A 20,317-nucleotide genomic window follows, 5' to 3' on the forward strand; every position below is an offset into this window, starting at 1 on the left:
GGCAGGCTAGGATAAAATGCCGCTCACGGAGCATGCATATGTAAATCCCTCTCTGCACCCAGAGCAAGGTGCCGGTTTCAGAATAGCCTCCCAGAGCTTTCCCATTTGATATTCATTATTGTATGACTGGCATTTTGGCAACAGCTGGCTGGGTTAGAGGCGCTGCCGTGGCCACACAGCAGAGGACCAGTGCTAACCAGGATCATGGTTAAGAAAGTTCTAACTAGCTGAGCTCATCAATCAGCAACACTCAAACTTGCCCCAGAAAGTGGTACTGGTTATGATCCTGAAAGAAAAGAATATTTATTAAAACGAGAGAATCGGCAACGATGGCTGGATTCCATAAAGAATTGTTTCAAAATCCAATACAATGTATCACTAAGTAATATCTTTTATGTGCAAGGCGCTTTGCTTGGGTGTGAGGGATATTATACAATTAATAAGTCAGGGAAAAAGCAGTCTTACCCTCAAGAAACTGGCGGGTTAGTGGGGGAGAAATAGTCTTGAGAGCAACTAAGGTAGAACGTGGCAAGGGCCTTAGGGAAAGTGCCATGCAGTGGGTTTTGAAGGAGAGAGAACAGATTTGGTTAAATGGGTCCAAAAAAGGCGTGGAAGAGATGGGCCATTTAAAACAGACCTTGAGGAAGGAGCGGGCGACTATTAGCTACATATGCTTTATAAATTGTTTATTCAATTTTGCTTATCTCTTTCTTGCCTTTCTGAAATTATTTTAAAAATTAACCAAGTAGTACATTATTACTTTATCATAAAATGCAAACAGAGTCAAATATGAAAGTCTCTTTTACTATGGCTCCCATTTCAACTCTTCCCTCCAGAGATTAACAAATGTGTATTATTTCAGACCATTTTTTCTACATTTACTTACAAATATTTGCACTCACACAAATATTTGAAAAAAAGAATGACCGATGCTATGTAAACCTTATACTGATACAATGTTATATGTCAATTGTATTGCAATAAAGTTGAAAGAAACATAGTATGTGAATGAAAGATTGGGAGAATATACTTTACAAAGTTGATTGCTTCTTGTTGGCAAAATTAGGAGTAATTTTATAATTCTGGTACTTTTCTCTGTTTTCTACCATAAACATGTATTTTTAAAAATTAGAAACGCGATCGAAAAACCAAACGAAACGAAAACAAAACACAGGAGGAGAAAAAAAGGTTCCTCTTTTCTCGACCATGGAATGCGTATCCTGGGTTCTCTTTCATGGGATCGACTAGGGTCATTCACCTACTTCTAAAGCTAGTGACAGAGGACTGGTCTTGCTGTTCCTGAGCCGGTCGCTGAGGCAAGGAGGATGGCACTGTGGCGACTGCCTGAACACACTGGGTGCGGAACGGTGCCCCGGGCCAGGTGGCTCGGACCCGGTGTTGGGATGAGTGAGTGTCTGAGAGCCAGCCAGGACCATTTCCTTCCGAGTCCTCCTCCAGCGTGCCCCGTGCTGCGCTGCACGGGGTCGCGCCCCGCCCCGCCCACATCCATGTCTGCCCAGAGCCTGCGGTGTGACCTGTTTGGGAACAGGTAGGTGTAATCAAGGTGACAAGAGGTTATGCTGGACGAGGGTGGATCCCACTCCAGTGACTGGTGTCCTTAGAAGAAGGGGACTCGGAGACAGATGCACGAGGAGAAGGCCTTGTGGTGACTGGCGGCGGAGATGGGGACGATGTAGTCACACGCCAAGGAGCCCCCAGGATTGCCACGGCCCCCCGAAGCTAGGAGAGAAGTCTGGGACACGTGCTCCCTCAGGGCCTCCCGCCCTGTGAGAGGACATTTGCCTGATGCCGTCTGCCACCCAGCGGATGGTTCTCCCGCACGGCAGCCGCAGGCAAGTGACACGTGCCACGATGTGAGGAGCAGCTCTGCGCCTGGCTCGGCCTCTCCCGTCCCCCACGCAGAGGCAGGGTGTTTGTCCCATTTACACATTCCGGTGGCCGTGTTAGTGCTGGGAAGGGTGAAGGTGGAAACGAATTTTATCTTACGTTCTTTATTTCTGTGACTCTTTATGCTCCGGCAAAATTCATTAAATAAAAAGAATGGAACACGCTACTGAAATGCTTAGGAGATGGATTCATCTCCTCCCGAAGCTGTGATGTGTTTCTGTGCGTGTGTGCGCGTGCGCGTGCGTGCGTGTGTGTGGTGGAGGTTATGTGAATGTCTGACAGAGGGGGAGGTTGGTAGCTGAAGAAAGAGAGTGAGAGAGATGCTTTGAGAAAGAGAGAGAGAAAGAGTAAAGAGAAATAGGAAGGCATTTCATCAGAGCAATGCGTTTACTGGTGATAGAAACGGCTGTGGCTGTCGCTCCGAGCGGCACGGTCTGCTTTGTAATCCTTTGCTGTGTTCCTTGGAATATAGACGTAGGCACCTTTTCTCCCTTACGCCTAATTTATGCCAAGAGCCACTATAGAGAGAGACTCTTATGCCATTTTTCTTTTAGCTATTGCAAGACAAGTCATCCTTTCCTTCAAATATCTGACAAGTGGAGTGCTTCGGTTTTAAGCTAAGAAGAAGTTTGTCAACTGACCAAAGAAGTTCACAGTGGCAGGATGTAAATTTCAGACATGTATTTTTTTACAAAAAATAGAAATCTTTTTCCATTGATTTTCACTGGACTAAAAATACCGGTTTCAACGTGGTCCCAGCTAGAAATTATATGTAATTTCACTATTACAGCAAAGCAAGAACATAAGAACTCCATGCTGGTCGCATAGGGGGAAACTTATAATAAAATGTTGATCCAAATTCAAGATTATATTAATTAAGAAGTGTTTCTGTTTCACATTGATTGGAGCAGCTATCATGGATGACTTGTCTTTCCAGAGAAGAGAGAAAAATAGATCCATTGTTATATACAGAAAATTTATCACCAGTTGGGGAGAGGAATTCTAGCCAGCTCTTTAAGTATACTCTAATTAGAAAGGCCTGGGCAGGTCGTGTTAAATAAAAAATTATTGAAGACACTTGTTAAAGAACAGGAGCGCCGACTTTGTTCAGGACTTTGTTCAGGAACGGGGTGGGCTCAGTGGCGAAAAGGCAGTCAACGGAAGGGAAGCTCCTCGGAGGGTAAGGGGGATTCTGGCCAAACCAGCCTGACGACATTTTTGCAGAAGGCAGGCCCGGGATAAAATGGCAGAGTTGGGGTGGAGAAATTTGATCAAAAATTCAGGGGGTCAGATACCCAGTGAAGGACTCTACTGACCACATTTCTGTCACCGAGCGTGTGGGAGCATTTCCTTCCACACCAGCTCATTCTCAGACTCTCCAGGAACCAGCTGGGTGTCCTCAAATTCAATCCTGGCAACAGCTGCCTCGAGTTAGTGCAGACCCCACAGGTGAACGACTCAGTCCCTCAAGACTGCCACCATTTCAGATGCCAGGTGAAAGTTTCATGGTGTCACCTGTTCTTTTGAACAAATGGCTATGAATCAGGGGTTCCCATGACTCTTTCCTTGGGTTTGATGATTTGCCAGAATGGCTCACAAAACTCAGGAAGTGCTTTACTTAGTATTACTCATTTCTTATAAAGGACACAACTTAGGAATATGGAGGAGACACATAGGGCTCGATATGGGGGAGTGGTGCGAGCTTCCACGCCCTCTCCGGGGGAGCCCCTCTCCCAGCACCTCCACGTGTCCACCAACCCGGAAGCTCCCCTGACCTCATCATATAAGGACTTTGTATGGAGGTTTCATTACACAGGTATGGTTGAGTGAATAATTGGTCATTTGTGATTAACTCAACCTTTGGCCCCTGTCTTTTCCTGGGACGAAAGTTCCAACCCTCTAATCTCATGGTTGGTTCCCGTGGCAACCAGGCCCATCCTGAGGCTCTCCAGGAGTCCCCAGCCCCCAGTCATCTCCCAAGCATACAAAAGACACTTTGGAGAGTCCAAGGGTTTTAGGAACTGCATACTAGGAAACGGGGAGAGAGACCAAATATATATTTCTTATTATGTCACATCAAATACGCATTTCTTATTATGTCCTACCAAGGGTGAGGAATTTTTGCTAAACTTACCCAGAAGTCTTCTCACTAACATTGGGCTAAATGGGCAGAGGCCAGAGCCCAAGCACGGAGCCCAGTCAAAAACAGGACTCAGAAGAGTGTAACTCAAGTTTGGTTAAGGGCAGGATCTTTGTCACTTGTTAACTGGCGCTTGAGATACCACTGAAGACAGAATTCTCTGTAATGGGAAACAATTACATGCGCTGTGGGAGCAGGCCAGTGACCAGGTTAGTCTCGGAGGTAACCCAGCACCTAGCACGGTCCCTGGCACACAGCGGCTGCCCAGTAAATACTCATTCAATGAACAAATTAATGCTTACTTTCTAAATATTGCCATTTTTTCATTGTATGTAAGAGTCTGCTTAGCAGGACGTTTGTAAATGCGGGTTCAGTATTTCTCCAATCACACTCGTCATTCAATCAAGGAATCTTTATGGATTCCCTATTTTATGGCAGCCTCCTCGACAGGAACACGAAGGTGAGTAAAGATGCACGGCCGGCCCTCGCGGGTTGGCAGACAGGCCTCGACCGCACCGCTCCGCAAACAAATGCAGATTCGACAGCTAAGAGGAAAAGTGTGATGCCACAGATGTCCGCGCCAGGGAGCATGACCTTGCTAGACGTCCGAGATGCCGTTCCGGCGGGGCTGAAACACCTTCGCCATGACGGCAATAGAAGAATAAACCAGGTTACAGGACACAGCACATGTGAGGAGCACAGGCAGATGCTCCGGGGCGTGCTGGCGAGGCTGTGGCTACATCCTTTCAGACACGCACATAAGGGTCTGGATAATAAGCTCCTGATGGGACCTTTCTAAAAAGACCTCCTTTCCCGCGGTGTTCCCAATAATAATTCTAGTAGATGCATGAAGTTTCCATGATTTTTCAGTAGCTCATCTAAGTGCCTCTTACTTATTTTAAGTAGGAGATTCTTCTACTGTAAAATGTTTTTAAAGTTTACTTTTACTATTACACGTTTTCCGATTATGGCAGTGCAGGTGTCGTGGGTTCTTACACTGAGCCTGTTACCATCTGTCCACCTCCGCTGCCCTCCCGAGCCAGGCTGCCTTCCCCCGCTCTCTCTGTCATGTCATTTGGTTTTATTTTTAGCAGAGCACTAGTGTTGCCTTTCATTTTCCTGTTCATTTATTTGTGTGTTTATTAACAATTTTTCCCCACCGGGGCACAAGCTGTACATAGGCAGGGACCTTCTCCGTCTGGTCCGCTGCGGTATCCCAGGTATTAGGAACAGCGATTGCTGCAAGGCAGGTACCAAAAATATTTACTATATAAATTGATAAAAAGATTAGAGAGATACAGTAAAGAAGAAAATGATGTTTTTCTCTACCAAGGTAATTGCTGCGTGGGAGCTGCTGTTTGAGGAAGTCAGTGTGCCCCAAGCCTAGAGCCCCATCTCCAGCTCTCTTCCCACTGGACACAGGAAAACCACAAAACAGGAAGTATGGGTGGACTTTTGGTGGTGCATTGCCTCTTGGGAGTTACAGTCCACAAAAGTTAAGTGCAGGACCGACATGGAGATCTTTTTGTTTTTCCTGCATTCTGTTGTTTTAAAACATCAGAGTGGTTGGTGTACTCACAAATGATTAACGATCTGCTTTTTGGAGTAGGAAAACAAACACCCTGGTTTGTAGCATTTGCCAATTTCTGTGGTGTAAATACTACCGCCATAGCCAGTTTCTAGCTATCAACACAAATTTACTGGACACGGAGTTGGGAAGATTTGCGCATAGTTGGGTCTCATAAACCTATACAGGCTGCCTCCAGCCCCTCACTGGGAAGACATAGGCACCCTAAAGTCTCACAAAATTCTGGACGGCTTACACATTCTTCGTGGGAATGACTCCCTCCAGACGGATGGCTGTGTTCTATGATCTTACCCAGTTGCTGACTGAACCCTCATTCTCCCTGGCTGATGGAAACCCCAACTTTGGTCCTACTTGTGATTTTCCTCCCCCTTCTCAGGGTCTCGTCCAGGACATCCTACAGTGCCGAGATGTGACGCGTGGAGGGCATCCTCTGGTCCTTAATCAAAGGAAAGATGCACAGACTCCCCACCTCCCGCTCGTCCCCTCAGCTCAGTTGGAGTCTCTTACCAGCCTTGACGTCTACTTAAAATAATAACTGTGCCATCTTGTTCTGGCCCTTGTGAGTAATGGCCAAGTTCTACGTGATTGTGATATGAGAACAGCTAAAGAAAAAGATCTTCTTTCTCTCTTCACAAAAAGCACAGATGCATAGAATAACACAATGGCCATTTTTAGTACTCGAAACTATAGTGGTGATTTTCTGATTTTCAAAGCTCATAATGATGGGCCTAAATCTTTGGCTATGTTTTAGATGAGAACAATCAATAAACCACCAAGAAACAGCTTTACTGTGATGAGCATGCAGTTCCTTTATAAACAGGGGAAAATAGACTCAAATGTCATTATGCACAATTCTGTATGTCCCCCGGGATCCTAATAACTGTGGGACAAAAAATGAATAGAAAAAAAACTTTCGAAGGAAATGTACCCAACTCTTAATCGTGCTTGTCTTTGACAGCGAAAATATTTGCATTTTTTTCTTTCTCTTACTTTTTTTAGTTTCCAAACTTAAAAAAGAAAAACCTAAGCATTATTTTGATAATAGAGAAAAAATGATTGACCTTGCAAAATCAAGAAAACAAAGGAATAAACCACGTTCCCACCATCACCAGCGAAAGCCAGAAAAGGCTCTGGGAGATGGAGGCTGCCTTGAACTCTAGTCTGCAGGCTAGGGGCGGCCTCAGCTGGGGCGGAAGACGGTCAGAGGCAGCAGCAGTAGGACAGCTTAGAGGACAGCCTCTTAAATGCTGCTGATTTGCCCTGATAGTCGCTACCTGCCACTTTATTGCAGAAATTGGCAGCTGCTGTCAAGACCTTGGTTCCAACTCCCCACCACTGCAGGGGTTGGAGGGGTTTGGGGCTGAGCTAGGAAAAAGATACGACCACAAGGTGGCAATAGCACACACAAGCTTGATCCTGCGATACTTTGACAGGTTTGCATGTGAGGAAAGTCCCTCAGGCAGGATTTTGTACGATGGGAATTCGGAGAGAGAGGGGCATTGGATGGGGAGCTTACATGCCTAGGTGAGAGCAGAGAGTCTCAGGGTCAGAGAACTCTAAAGGTCAGTGGGGCTTAGAGTCTTATAACTACAAGGCCCTATTTAATCAATAGGTAACAGCTGTGGGGTAAAGTTTCACAGAATATGCAAGAAAGGCAGGTTCTAAATGGCTAAATCTGCTTGTTTGGGCAATTTTTAAATAATTGAAGTGCCTCCGCCTGCCGTGAAGAAATAAACATATAGGAACTGACACACAGAGGTCATCTTTGGCTCACGTTATATGCAGTAGGGTACCCTCAGGGCAAAACAATTCCTTTTGAGTGGGGGTGTATGAGAACAGGTGTACAGCGTCTGCCCGGCCTCTCTCAGAGAGTCACATCTCCACCTGACCTCCAAGGCACCAGTACCGATGCATTTCAAACCGAGGGACTGCGTCTCCTGGTGTTGCTTCTCCCCGACCAGAGGGGCAGACCGAGGCTGTGGTGGCAACCAGCGTGACACCCATGGCCGATGGTGCCCAGAGCTCTCCACTTCGAAGTTGACCCCAGCCCTCCATTAATAAGTCAGGGCACACACACGCGGGCCTGGCCTTGAACATTTGTGACAATGTGTTGTCTAGAAGAGATGCTCGGGAAGAAAAGGACATATAGAACTCGATAATGGAAGGGCAGGAAAAGATAAACCAGTTACAGAGAAACCAGGAGACAGCAAAGGTAGAAATGTCAGTATCCGGTGAAGTAGAGTCAGTGCAAAAAGCATGAAAAGGAGAAAGAAGGATGTTTTATATTTGTATATCTGTAAAAGCCACAGTATAACAAAAAGCTACATCTCTCACAAACATATATGCACCAAGCGCTACAACCTCAAAATCTAAAATGCCACAATCGATGGAATGGCAGAGTAATAGGCAAATCAACAGTTTTGGAGAGTTTAACACAACTTTCCCTGAAAACAATAGATTAAGCATGCAAAATTTAATAATAATAATAATAAATAATAACAATAATAAACAGAGATACCAAAGATCTTCACAATACTATTAAAGAGCTTAAACTTTTCGATATATGTAGGACTCAATACCAGAAAAATGAAAAATGCATGTTCTTTTCAATCACATCTAAAACTCTTAAGAAACTATGCACGTTTTTGATCACACAGGAAGTTTACACGGATTATACATTGCTACAGCAAGTAACTTGAACCAGAGAATCGTCAGGTCCTTGTGGGCTCTCAGGATTTATGATTCCAGGATTTGCTTTCTTTGACTCTCAAAAATAAGTATTAACCAGGAAGGAAAATGTAAGAACACTATGAGAGAAGGGAGTTGGGGTCCCTACTTTTTTGGAGGGTCACGGGAGTCTCCTCTGAGTATAAGCAGAAGTGACCATGTGCAGTGTAGAACAATAAGGGAGATATGAGAGGTGTTAAAGAAACTAAACCACGATAACACTTGTTAACTGTGGTAAGGCAGACTATTCGGAACCCTCGCGATGAGTGTAAGGACAGCTGCGGTGGCCTCTTGCAGCGGGGGAGAGAGATCAGGTTCATCTCGGAATACAGCACGAGGGCGAGACTTTATGGTCAAGGGGAAGATGGGGGTCAGCGGATGGAAAATTACTAAGAGGAAACGTTCTGGGTAAGGGGTTTTTGGCTGAACCGCCCGAACAGGATTCTTGCTGAAGACAGGCCAGGTGATCAGATGTCACCGGGGAGAGGGGGACAAATGAGGATCCTGATCAGAGATTGAAGGTGGGATTTCTGGTTAAATCCACTTAGCCGGGTTCTTGCCAAAACTAGGGTTTTCAAGGGAGTACACAGATGGGCTTAGGAGAATGTCCATAAGTCTAAAGTTTGGTCAAGCAAGATCTTTGTCAGGGATGGTGGGAACATTTGTGAGAACCTAGTGCTAGGCATGGCAGAGAGGAGTGTCCGAACCAGCCTCTGAGAAAGGAAAGAAAACGCTGGAATGCAGTGTTGTTCCACCGTCCAAGCTCCCTGCCATGTAACATGCCAGCACCCACTTCCTGTGGGCAGGGCAACCTCGCGTGCTCTTGGGCTGGGCTCGGCCGTGTGATTGGCTTTGGCCAACGGGATGTTAGCAAACTGGATGTGTATACGGTTTCTGGCTGCATCTCCGCTTCTGCTGTTGACCAAAGAGATGAATGACCAAGGTGGCCCGCTGCTCCTGGGAGGAGGATGTGACACCTGTGGTGCAGAGCCACCTCCAGCCAAGCTGAGCCCAGGCTTGCTGACCCCCCAGCCGACCCACAGACTCAGCACCTACATATACGCCGGTCGGCACATGCTCAAGCAGTGGTCATTCAGAATTATGTCCGAGATTATCTGATACGTAGCAAACCTGGGCTTGAGTGTGGGTGATGTTGACCTCCAGGGCACTTCAGGTCACACTGCGGGAGTTATTACATCTGTTTCCAGAGAGTTCCAACACTGGGCAGAAGCTCAGACACGGGTGTTGGGTAAAGGGGGTGAAGCCAGCGGGGCCCTGGGAAGAAGGACCAGGTAAGCCATGGAAAGGCCTCGGGGATCCAGCCAGGTGGAGCGGGGATCAGCTGCACAGAGCTGGGGAGCAAATCCAGGAGCCCGTGGGAAACTCATGCCACCAGCCAGAATAGCACAGAAGGCTCGGGGGGCGGGGAGGCCGGAACTCCACGGCCTGTGTGTGCCTGAGGGCGAGTGTGACACCCGGAGGGACTCTCGTTCGTAGGAGCTACACTGATTCAGGTCACACCACTGCGATGGATGGATGAGATCTCTAATCTCCATAAGGCTCAGCCTCCAGGTGACAGCGTCAGGACCTGACAAGTGGAGGGGGACAGACCAAACGGAGAACAATCACATTTTATGTGGTTGATAGCAGTATCACATACATCTCTAACCTTTCCAATCATCCCGAAAGTAGGTACCAACACCACATTTTATGGATTGAGAAACTGCGGTTCCCGCAGACCAAGTGACCTACTTAAGGTCACGCAAACAGAAAGAGGCAGAACCGAGGTCCAAATCCATCGCCGCTCAATTTTTGAATTTGGCCCTGTTGAAAGAAGAGCCTGAGCCACACTGTACATACTCGAACTCTGTAATCCGGGCTGTCGTGGTTTTTGGTTTTAGCCCATAGGGATATCCAGTGAGTTCGTTTTGTTTGGGTTCTGTGCTCACGAAGTACCTTTCTGTTTACATTTTGTTGTCTCATACAGACTTGTTGATAGGACGACCATACATGTATTCAACTTTTTGAGGTTTTCTTCAGTGTTCCTTGTTGTCAATTTGTAGGTCGGCTTTCTCAAGCAGACTCCAGGTTCTGCTGAATTTAATTGGGATATGACTGAGTGGCCCCGAGTGGACCGACCGACCGAGATTCTGGACATGGAGTGGGCCCCAGACCAGGGGAGCCCAGCCACGTGCTGCCGCTCAGGAAGACGTCGGGGGACCCTCTTGGACATCTGAGCCTCGTGTCCTCCCGCCACAGAGCACCGTGGCCGGGTGAGGTGGGTGGCCTCTTTTTGGGAGCCCATATTCTTAAATTCCACTATCTTCTTTACAGGTGAATAGCGACAGGCTTTTGTGACAAATTAACACTGACTTCCTGCTGTCATTAGCTACCAATGCCGAGGGCAAAAAAATCAAACCATAGGATGCTCATAGAAGTTTTTAAAAAAGCAGTCTCTGTATTGCAATTACGAGTCTCAAGATTGACATTCCTGGGTCCCGTGCGTGGCAGCTGGTGCCACCTGGACGGTCGTGATGGCCTCGCCCCCTCATGTGCACACGCCGTGGGCCTCCCGTGCAGCAGGACGGTGACACGCTTGTTTTGTCTGGAACGCACGTCCAAAGTATAAATTTTCTGTTCAAACACATGTTTTAATAGGTTTTGTTTTATTTTGTTGGCTACTAATTTAAACACTTGCCCTGCTTTATAGCCGGTGATTAATTCCAGGCTCCTCTTCCTGGGGGAATTACTCAGAGCTCCTCTCGGGACTGGGCTGCATTAATCAGGGTGACTCACCTCCTCACAACGCCAGAGCCAGGAACGAGGGTCACCCCGTCGGCGCTTCAGGAAATGAGTGAGCGCGAGATGAGCGGGCGGGCCACATCCGCTCCTCGGCTTTGACTCTGAAAGGAAGGTTTTCTCTTAAGAGTCTTTTTCTTCCAAAAAAAATAAAAATAAAATCACACACACACACACACACCCTCTGCTTGGATTATTCATTGAAATTGTCTAAACCTAGAAATTCACTTAGGGAAAAAATATCATTTTTACAATATTCTGCCGTACCAGTCAGAAATGGAGAATTTCTATTTAGGCTCCTTTACCAAAGACTCTTTTCCAGCGATCACTGCAGCTGTCCTTGGTCTTCAGGATTCTTTCGTGGGACAGTTTGTGTTTCTCCAGTGAATGGAAATCTTTTTCTCCCATGCTCTCTCTCTCAGGATTTGGGGTACACAGGAAAACTTTGCTGGAGATTGATTTTGTCCACATGCTTTGGTGAATTCTCTTCTGACACATACGATATTATGGTGCACTTGGATACGTGGGCACACAAATGATCGTAACAATGGCTAAGATCATTATAACACAATCACAGCCATCACGTGACCATGACGTAACACAACACCCTGTTTCAGTGTCTTCGAAACCTACAACCAACACCCGGAAGCTGAGAGGTCTGCAATGAATATTTGTTGGATGGATGATTAAATTAGTAGCCGTAGCCTAAACTCTCATTTCCTCCTGATTTCACTGAGGGCCTCAAGTGAATCGCAGACTGCGAAAATGACCATTGCTTTGAGAAAACTATTTTTCATTTGTGAGGCAACAATTTTTGTAGTCCTAGTTTTCAGAGAATTATATCTAAAGATGGGAACTGAATATATGAAATGCATTTTCAACTTCTTTTGAAATGCTTGTATAGCTTTTTCTCTTTTAAAATATTAATGTAATGCATTATCTAAATTTGTAACAGCTTTCCATTCTTGGGATAAATTCTATTTATCTGTGTATGTGTATATGAATGTTCAGATTTAATATGTAGGTGCATAACTTTACATTCTAGTCAAATATGAGACTGACTTTCGATTGCCATATCTGTGCTACGCTGGTTAAAAGTTGACATCAGGTTTATGTTAGCATTTCAAAACCAACTTTTCTGTTAAATTCTCCCTGTAATTTGTTTAAAAAGATACTGGAAACCAGTATCCAGTCCAGAGATCACCCTCATCAGAGCCTTTACAGAGTAATTCCTGCAAACTGTAATACTCTGTGGTTATTGGCCCTGTTATTTAAAATTTCCAATGATTTAAAAATTTGCACAAAATGTTTCTCTTCATTGACATCTTTAAGTTTATTACTGCATAGTTTTGCTGAGTCTACTCAGCAAAAGAAAGGATGTCATAGCTCTTTTTATGACAACTTAAATTTCTAATTTGATTTCTTTGTATTTTGGATCTTTTAAAATTAGATTTAACAAAGGTTTGCCTATTTTATCGATTTCATGAAAGGAAGCAACTCTTAGTTGTATTTATGAATTCCATCTTATTCTAATGAATTAATTTCTGGCATATTTCTTTTATTTCTCTTCTCCAGGTCTCCTTAGCGTTAATTTTGCTTAAAAACAAAAATGAGAAAAATGAAACCTGAGGTGAAGTTTTAGTATATCAACTTTCTGTCAGTCCTGCCCTTTTTAAAAAGAGTGACTTTCTCTCTGATAATCTGTCATAGTGGCTGTGACGTGTGTTTTGAAATGGTGCGTCCTTCCTTTCAATATCTAAGTAGCCTACCATTTTATGTTTTCATTTACTTCTTAATCTTACAGGTTTTTAGACAAGTGACTTACATTTTTATTTATTCTTAAATTTCTGAGTAAGTTTGGTGCTTCCTTTTGAGCCTATGTTATTAATTTACAAGTTTATTGTATCATGGTTAGAAAAATGTGTGGACTTCTTTGGAAAAAATATAAGATTTGTAGAGGTGGGCATATTTTCAAAATTTTCAAGGATATTTAAGACAGAAAGCTTGTAGAAAAAGATTACAACATGGCTATAAATTTCCCCTATTAATTACATTGATAGAATCTCCTATGTTAACATTTGTGTTCAATCTTTCGGACGGACAGTATTGTTTGAAAATCTTACCATTGCTTTTCTGTAAAATTTTTGCTTTATGAGGCTTGAGCTAACATATAAAGCTTTAACCCCATTATCTTCTCACACTGGATTGAGTCTGTGTCCATTAAAAAGTGGCCCGGGTTGTCCCATGGCGTAGTATTTGCTTGGAATTCGATTTCTCTGCAATTCCGTTTCTAGATCTTCTCTGTACGTGCTGACATTTGCGCGCTGTATATTTTGCTCATCCTTTGATTTTCATCTCCTTCCTCCCCCTTTAGGTGTATTTTTGTGAGTAGCGTGTCGGGGAGAATCTCGGTGTTTTAATAAGCGGCTTAATCGTTTGTTGTCCCTCTTTGCTGTCGTGTCTTGTGCTCTCAGCTTCGAGGCTCTTCACTGGCCCCCGCTTCTCATCTGCCCTTTGCTTTAGAGAAATATGTGTAGCTTGCTCTTATCTTTTGACATGGCTTTGAACTTGACGTTCTAAATTTAATCCTAGCAGAACAGTGCTTTTTTCAGAGCGAGTTTGGCAGAACATTGGGCCCTGTGAGATGCTCCGTGGAAAAGAGGTCTGTTGTCAAGCATCGCGAAGAAGGTGGCATACTAGGTTCCCCCTTAGAGATTCTTAAAGCCCAACAGCACAGGAAAGGTTCCGATAAGCCCTGCACTGGGGGCCGGGGTGCGGGGGAAGCACCTTTCTTTGTTTCCCAGTTATTTTTAGGAGGGCTTATGCCACTATTCCAGCCCGAAGTTCTCACGGAGATGCTTCCCCAAATGTTAGTCAAATAGGAATTTCTGAGCCTGTGTTGGTATGGAGATGGGAGGGGCTCAGTGCAGACTTTCCTCTTCCTGTAAAGCCATCTGTCCTTCAAACCCAGCAACGTGGCTTGGTGCCCCTAGAAGAAGGTGTGAGCCCCGGAGGAAAGAGGTTTGCAGGGTAGGGTGGGAGATGTGTTTGACCTATGGGAGGACCCCTGGGGTGCGAAGAGGAAGGGGAGGCCCTTCAGAATGGGAGGGAGGAGGGGGGGAGGAGAGGAGGGCACGGAGGTGAAAGCCAGGGCCTGTGCACCCTGCGGGCCACAAGGAAGGCAGCCGGAAGCTCTGAAACATCCCATAGGGAGAGTGGGCCAACCCCGTGAGCAAGGCTGGGGCTGAGACCCCGAGTCCTCATGGGGCACCTGGCCACGCTGAGTGAGCCTCAGGCTTTCACAGCAAGGCCAGAGTAAGAAGCAGGACATGGCTCAGAGGCCCGAGGGGGTCCCAAGCCCGGGTCGGAATTCCATTTGGGAACAGAGGGCACACTCGAGGTGGGACACCTGGGGTGCAGGTGTGTAAAGGAACTGCCTCCAAAGTGTATCTGAGGGCAGGGGACCGCCGGGGACAGTGCAGCATGGCGGGCGAGGAGAGGAAGTGGTTCCTAAGCCCAGACAGGGCCGGCTGCACAGAGAAGGACGAGCCCTCGGGGGCGAGACATTTAGTCAGGGACCAGGCAGCCCCCGGGGACTCCACAGGGAAGGGATCCGGGATGCACTGGCCTCACTCTCCTCCCCATCCCACCTGTCCTGCCAATGTCCCCATTTGCCAAACCCAACCGGTAGCCCAGGGCAAGAGACCTAGGGAGGGGGTCCATACGGGACCCAGAGCAGAGAGGGGAGGATGGGGTGCCCTTGGACGGCCGCTCCCGGGGACAGCACAGGGGCGCAGGGACCAGCGTGGACTCCGGACCCTCCTGCCTCATGCCGCGAGGTTAAGCCCACTCTCCTCTCTCCCCAGAGGTCATCTTGCCGGGAAAAGGGGGCAAGAAGCTCCGAAAAAGAGCCCCAGATGCCCAGCGTTAGGCAACGTGTGCGGTTGGCCTGCCTCCTTGTCCTGGCACTTTACACAGTCCCAGAGGAGGGACTCAGAGCACCAGGGGCACAGCCACGAGAAACAGCGTGGGAGCGACTCACATAACCGTGAAGCCCGATCCCCAAGCACATTCGGTATGAATCGGTGTTCAATGCTTATCTGTCTGAGCGGTAGCAAGTTACTCTGATGAAACGCCTTTGCGATGGTTCGCGCCTCGAAACAATCCCATTTCCCTTGCACGAATCAGCACCCGCGTCTCACGACCCACGTGCCTTGCATTTATCTGCCTTTAATTGAAATACCGAATCGTTAGGACCCGACGTGAGCAGGCTTCACGGCCCCCGTTGACCGAAAGCCTGGGCAGGCCCTGCGATGAGGTCTGTGGTGGGGGCGGGCATATCGGGGTCAACGTGTGTGCCCAGAGATTGTGGGGTGAAGAATTCACGAGCGTTGCCTCATAGGCCCACGGTGGGAAGACGCCAGGTCCGGAGATCACCCTCATCAGAGAGAAGCTGGAGGTACTGCTGGATTCCTGGGTAAGAAATATTCAGGGATGGGGGCAGGATGTCTCCAAAAAAACTAGAAATCCCCCCCAAAGAACACTCACAAGAAGACGATTCAACCTGAACACCTGCCAATCACCTTGGAACATCCTTGCTCAAATTACTACTTCTCCTCACAGTTCTATAGTGCGTGTGTGTGTGTGTGTGTGTGTGTGAAATGCGTGTGTGTGTGTGGAGGGGTTGGTTAAGGGTACAGGAAGGAGGGGAAATAAAGAAGAAGCAGCCCAGCCGTAGTCCATGTGCAGCTGTTGCTCGCACAGGCCTGGGCTGGGAGGAAGGGAAGGGGCTGCCTATTTGAACGCAGCCCTGAACTTCAGCCCCTGCGTGGACTGGACATGCTAAGGCCCATCAAAGGCCCGTGTGTCGCCCAAGAATGGCCAGAAAAGCCAAGCGTCTTCCCAGGTTTTCATCCAGGCAGGGACAACCCAGTGCCACGGAGTTCGCTGGGTGGGGTATCAGAAGCCATAACTGCTTGATCCTTCTAGCTTTCCTGCCTTTCGAGCTTTGGCCTTAAGTCTTCCACCTGCACGATGTCATTTAACCTTCACCGTCTCCCCGGGAGGCAGTGATCGTACCTTACAGACAAGGGGACTGAGGATCACAGAGATTAAGCAATTTGCCAAAATTTACCGAGCGAATAATGATGCATCTGCGGTGAATTAAAATTCTTAACACGATCCAGTCGAGGAAGGAAGTCGGGGGCATAGATAAACGAGACTGGCCGTGAGTTAATAACTGTTGGAAGCTGGTGGTGGCGGATGGGGTTCATTATACTATGCTCTCTACTTTCTTATATGTTTGAAAATCCCCATAATAAAACGTTAAAAATGTGTCGAACGTGTGAGTTCCAGCCGAAGGCCAGCTCCCTGTGCCGTCTGCCTCCAGCCAAGGCCCCGCCCTCTACTCGGCCTTGCTGAAATGGCCAGCAGAAAAGTGGATCTGGGGACAGACCCTTACCTTGTCCCCTGTCCCTGTGTCCTCATCCTTCTGGGACTCTCCTCTTTCTTTTTGCTAAGGTGATTGCTATAGAGGCAACAGGGAGGATCCTCCCAAGGACGTGGCAGATGGCAAATCAGATTTGTCCCACGAAGAGTTAGATTCAGTGCATGATTCCAGAGAAAGGGTTTGCAAAGCCACACAGCAGAGGCAGAATGGGTGCTGAGCCATTAGAGGGATAATCAAACGCTCGTTTGTCTAATTAACGGGTTTCAAGGCCACGCTCCTTTCTTCTCCATAAATGCATATCCTTTTTAAAAGTCATTAAAATATTTCATAAACAGGGGTTTGATCGCAAACGCTGAGCATCTTGGGCGTCTGTGGTTTTCAGCCACGGATGGGTCATCATGGTGGCTTTCGTGGTAGTTTAGGCACCAAAGTTTATGACTTTTATTTTTGTTGGCAAGAATTGGAATGTACTTAAGATCATCTTTGTGATATTGTCACGATTGTTCTTTTGCGTTCTGACACACGTTCCTTAGTGTCAGAGAAAGGGGTAGAATCGGGGTCGCCTTGTGTCCCCCCGGGGTGCGTGAGCACCATCCATCACCTGGCATGCCGATCGGAACAAAAAGGTTGCCATCCACAGTTTAGACGCCCAGTACCTGATCTCCGCGTTGAATCGAACACTGAATCTTGCCGTTTCTACTTAGAACGGGAGTGCAGAGATCACCAAACGGCTTCCTTTGAACAGGAGTCTGACCTGGAGGAGGTGGGATGTGTGAACAAATTACTTTCTTAGGCCATAAGCTTTCTCAGGAAAATCGCGACCAAGAATCCTAGCGGCACATCAAAGGCTTGGTTTGTTAAAAGGTATTGATGATGAATCTGTGTCGGATAAAAGGTTTATGGTTGGGGTGATTTTATTGATTCAGGTCTGGCTGGTCTCATAGAAGTACAACATTATTTTCAGCAAATCGATCGTGTCTGGTTTGGAAAGGCTTTGCGCTGCGTTTGCCTTAAATTATGTTTAAATAATTGATCGCAGTGCGTATTTGTTAATGACCTTTAACTGAACTGTCATTTGACCGAGGTTGGGCCACAGAGATCGATTTTGTGGATGGCTCATTCGTTTTTGTGACTTTTCTAAAACCCTTGGTGTTCTTCTCCGTTTCGACCCTCTAGGGGGTGTTTAATTCAGAAATCAAGGATTCCGGCTTGTTTTTGTAATTGTTAAAATGGAGTTTTGATGAGAGATGTGCTTCTCCCTTCGCGGCTATGGAAAGTCCACACGTGGGTACGTCGACCTCCTCTGCCGGGGTCAGAGGTCGAAACTCCAGGACGGGGAGGGAGAAGCAGCACCGTGTGTCCCCGGCAGCGGCGCCCATCCCCCTTCCTCTCAAAGCCCGGCCTCTGCGGAGTCTCGTGAGAACTTCCACTGTCTCTCTGTTTCCTCCCATCACCGGTCCAGGTCGCCCAGGTGATGGACTTGATGGACAGGTCTCTGAAGCTGGCGACCCCCGAAGGGACCCCGGTCCAGGGGCTTCGAAGTCCGGAGAGTCCCCATGAAGTGGTGGAGGCTGTGGCCGTGGCCGGTCGGCACAGGGCCTTCTGGAAGTGGGGGTGCAGGTGTGAGTCTGGGCTCGGACCGGCGGCTGCAGGAACTGGGCGGCCCCCCCTCACCTCCCGTCTGTGGGCTTCCCCAGGCCGGCGGTGGCAGAGACACCCCCAGCAGATGGTCTGGCTGCCCCTGCAACCTCCGCACCCAGGGACGAGTCCCGGGGGCTGTTCGGGACCTGTCTCTGCACCCCCCCCCACAGACACACGCTAACGCGCATGTCATGCCCTTGGCTCCCAATGCTTAGGCTTCAGCCTCTAAAACAACAGAGCTGGAGCCGCCGATGTCTCTTCGTTTCCTGCCCTTGCCCTGACCCTGTCGCACCTGTTTATGGTAAAACTGCTCGTTGGCCCCCCAGCCTCCAGATCTGGTGGCGTCCCTCTCCCCCCCTGACCGTTTACGGGGGACTGGGGGGAGTACGGTAGGTGACCACGTATCTGTTGGCATCCTCAACGAACCTTCAGGTTCTAGAGACCCGGACTCCAAACCCTGAAGTCCAGGTGGGCCCCGACGCTCACAGGCAGGGCAGCTGCCCAGCGGTCACTTGTCTAGTTTCCTGCGGTCACTTGTCTAGTTTTCCGCCTGGGGGCCACAGAGCCTCAGTTGGGCAGAGACTCAGGCCCCCAGCCCCTGCTTCACCCAGAGCTTCTGACTTTCACCTCTTCGAAACGACTTGCCAGAGAAGTGACAAAGTTTATCATGGAGATAAATGACTCGCGGCTTTGGGAAAGCCGTGAGGGAGGGCGGGCTCCAGGAGCTTAAAGTGCCTCTTCGCCCCACCTGGCGAGGTGGCGGAAAGCTTGGTCTCCTGCAGGATGTGTGGCGAGAGTTTGAATCTCAGTAATGAGAGTGTAGTAGTTTCCTGAAGCCACTGGAACCAAGTGCCATAAACGGGGTGACTTAAAACCACAGAAAGGTTTCTTCTTACGGTCCTAGGGCGAGAGGTCAAGGCGTTGGCAGGGCTGCGCTCCCTCGGGACCTGTGCGGGACGCTCCTTCCTGGCCTCCTGCAGCTCTGATGACTGGCTACCATCTTCAGCATTCCTTGGCTCAGACACGTCACTTCGGTCATCTGTTCGGTGACTTTCTCCCTGTTCCTCACCTCGCCTTTCCTCCGTGCGTGTCTGTCTGTGGCTAACGTTCCCCTTTTTATAAGGACACTAACCATCCCGGATCAGAGCTCGCCCTAATGACCACATTTGAACGTGAGTACCTCAGAAAAGACCCTGTTTCTAAGTAAGGCCACATTCTGAGGTACTGGTTGGTCCGTTGGGGTGGGGGTCGCACAGTTCAACTCATAACAAGGGGGAGGTGGAAGGAAATGCTCAAGGGCTGCTTCCAGAGGCTGGGATCGCAGGAGAGCAAGCCCTCGGAGGGGAACGGCCAGAGTGTTCAGTTCTAGGGAAGGCTACCATTGAACTTGAAGGGATGCTTCGTGCTATTCCGTAATCACTCTTCGTTTTCCCCAGGCCTCCGGTAAAAGACTCTGTACCACATGGGGCAGCTGTGCCATTATATAACTAGTGACTGGTCACCCGTCTGGTCCTTTAATCTAAGGAGCATCGCCTTAGATTAAAGCAGGGCTCTGTCTTGTTCATCACGTGGCACGGTACCTCAAAAATAGTAGGAACTCGGTGGACACTGGCTGCGAAGTCCATGAACGAAGGTGCAGGAGAGGAGAATGTTTGGATTTGAGGGCTGCGTTAGTAACATGTATTTGTCGTGAGTGGCAAAAGGACATTTTCTGGGGTTTATTCTCTCTTCCCTAAACCCCAGCCAGGGTGCGGGGCCTCCCACGGTTAATGGGGTGGGGGCTCATATTTTCACCTGACTATTCACGGAAAGGGCCTCCAGAAGACTGGAGAACTCAGGAACAACCACTTTCCATGTGTTTAATAATCATCTCCCATGCTGGACTTCGTGCCGTCAGGGAGCTGGACAGGAGCTGGACAGCGGCAAGTCTTTTCCTCAGCAGGTGCTCAGTAAATCCTTAATGAATTGAAATAAATAACACAAGGGGAATGTTTGCGGAGTATAAAGGGAGGGGGCCGTGAAGGCTGAGGTTCCGACTTCCGCAGAAACTGAGGTACAAGTACGG

General features: G+C 47.9%; 1 long non-coding RNA gene across 1 annotated transcript; it reads left to right on the top strand.

Annotated features, from left to right (window-relative positions):
- The first annotated feature begins 17,978 nt into the window (after nucleotides 1-17,978).
- Nucleotides 17,979-19,786, top strand: LOC120600547 (uncharacterized). Its single transcript, XR_005652218.1, has 2 exons — nucleotides 17,979-19,424; nucleotides 19,689-19,786. It is a non-coding gene; the product is annotated as an uncharacterized LOC120600547 (long non-coding RNA).
- Nucleotides 19,787-20,317: the final 531 nt, after the last annotated feature.

Source organism: Pteropus medius, unplaced genomic scaffold (genome assembly GCF_902729225.1).
Source record: "Pteropus medius unplaced genomic scaffold, Ma_sr-lr_union100, whole genome shotgun sequence".
Classification (NCBI taxonomy): Eukaryota; Metazoa; Chordata; class Mammalia; order Chiroptera; family Pteropodidae; genus Pteropus; species Pteropus medius.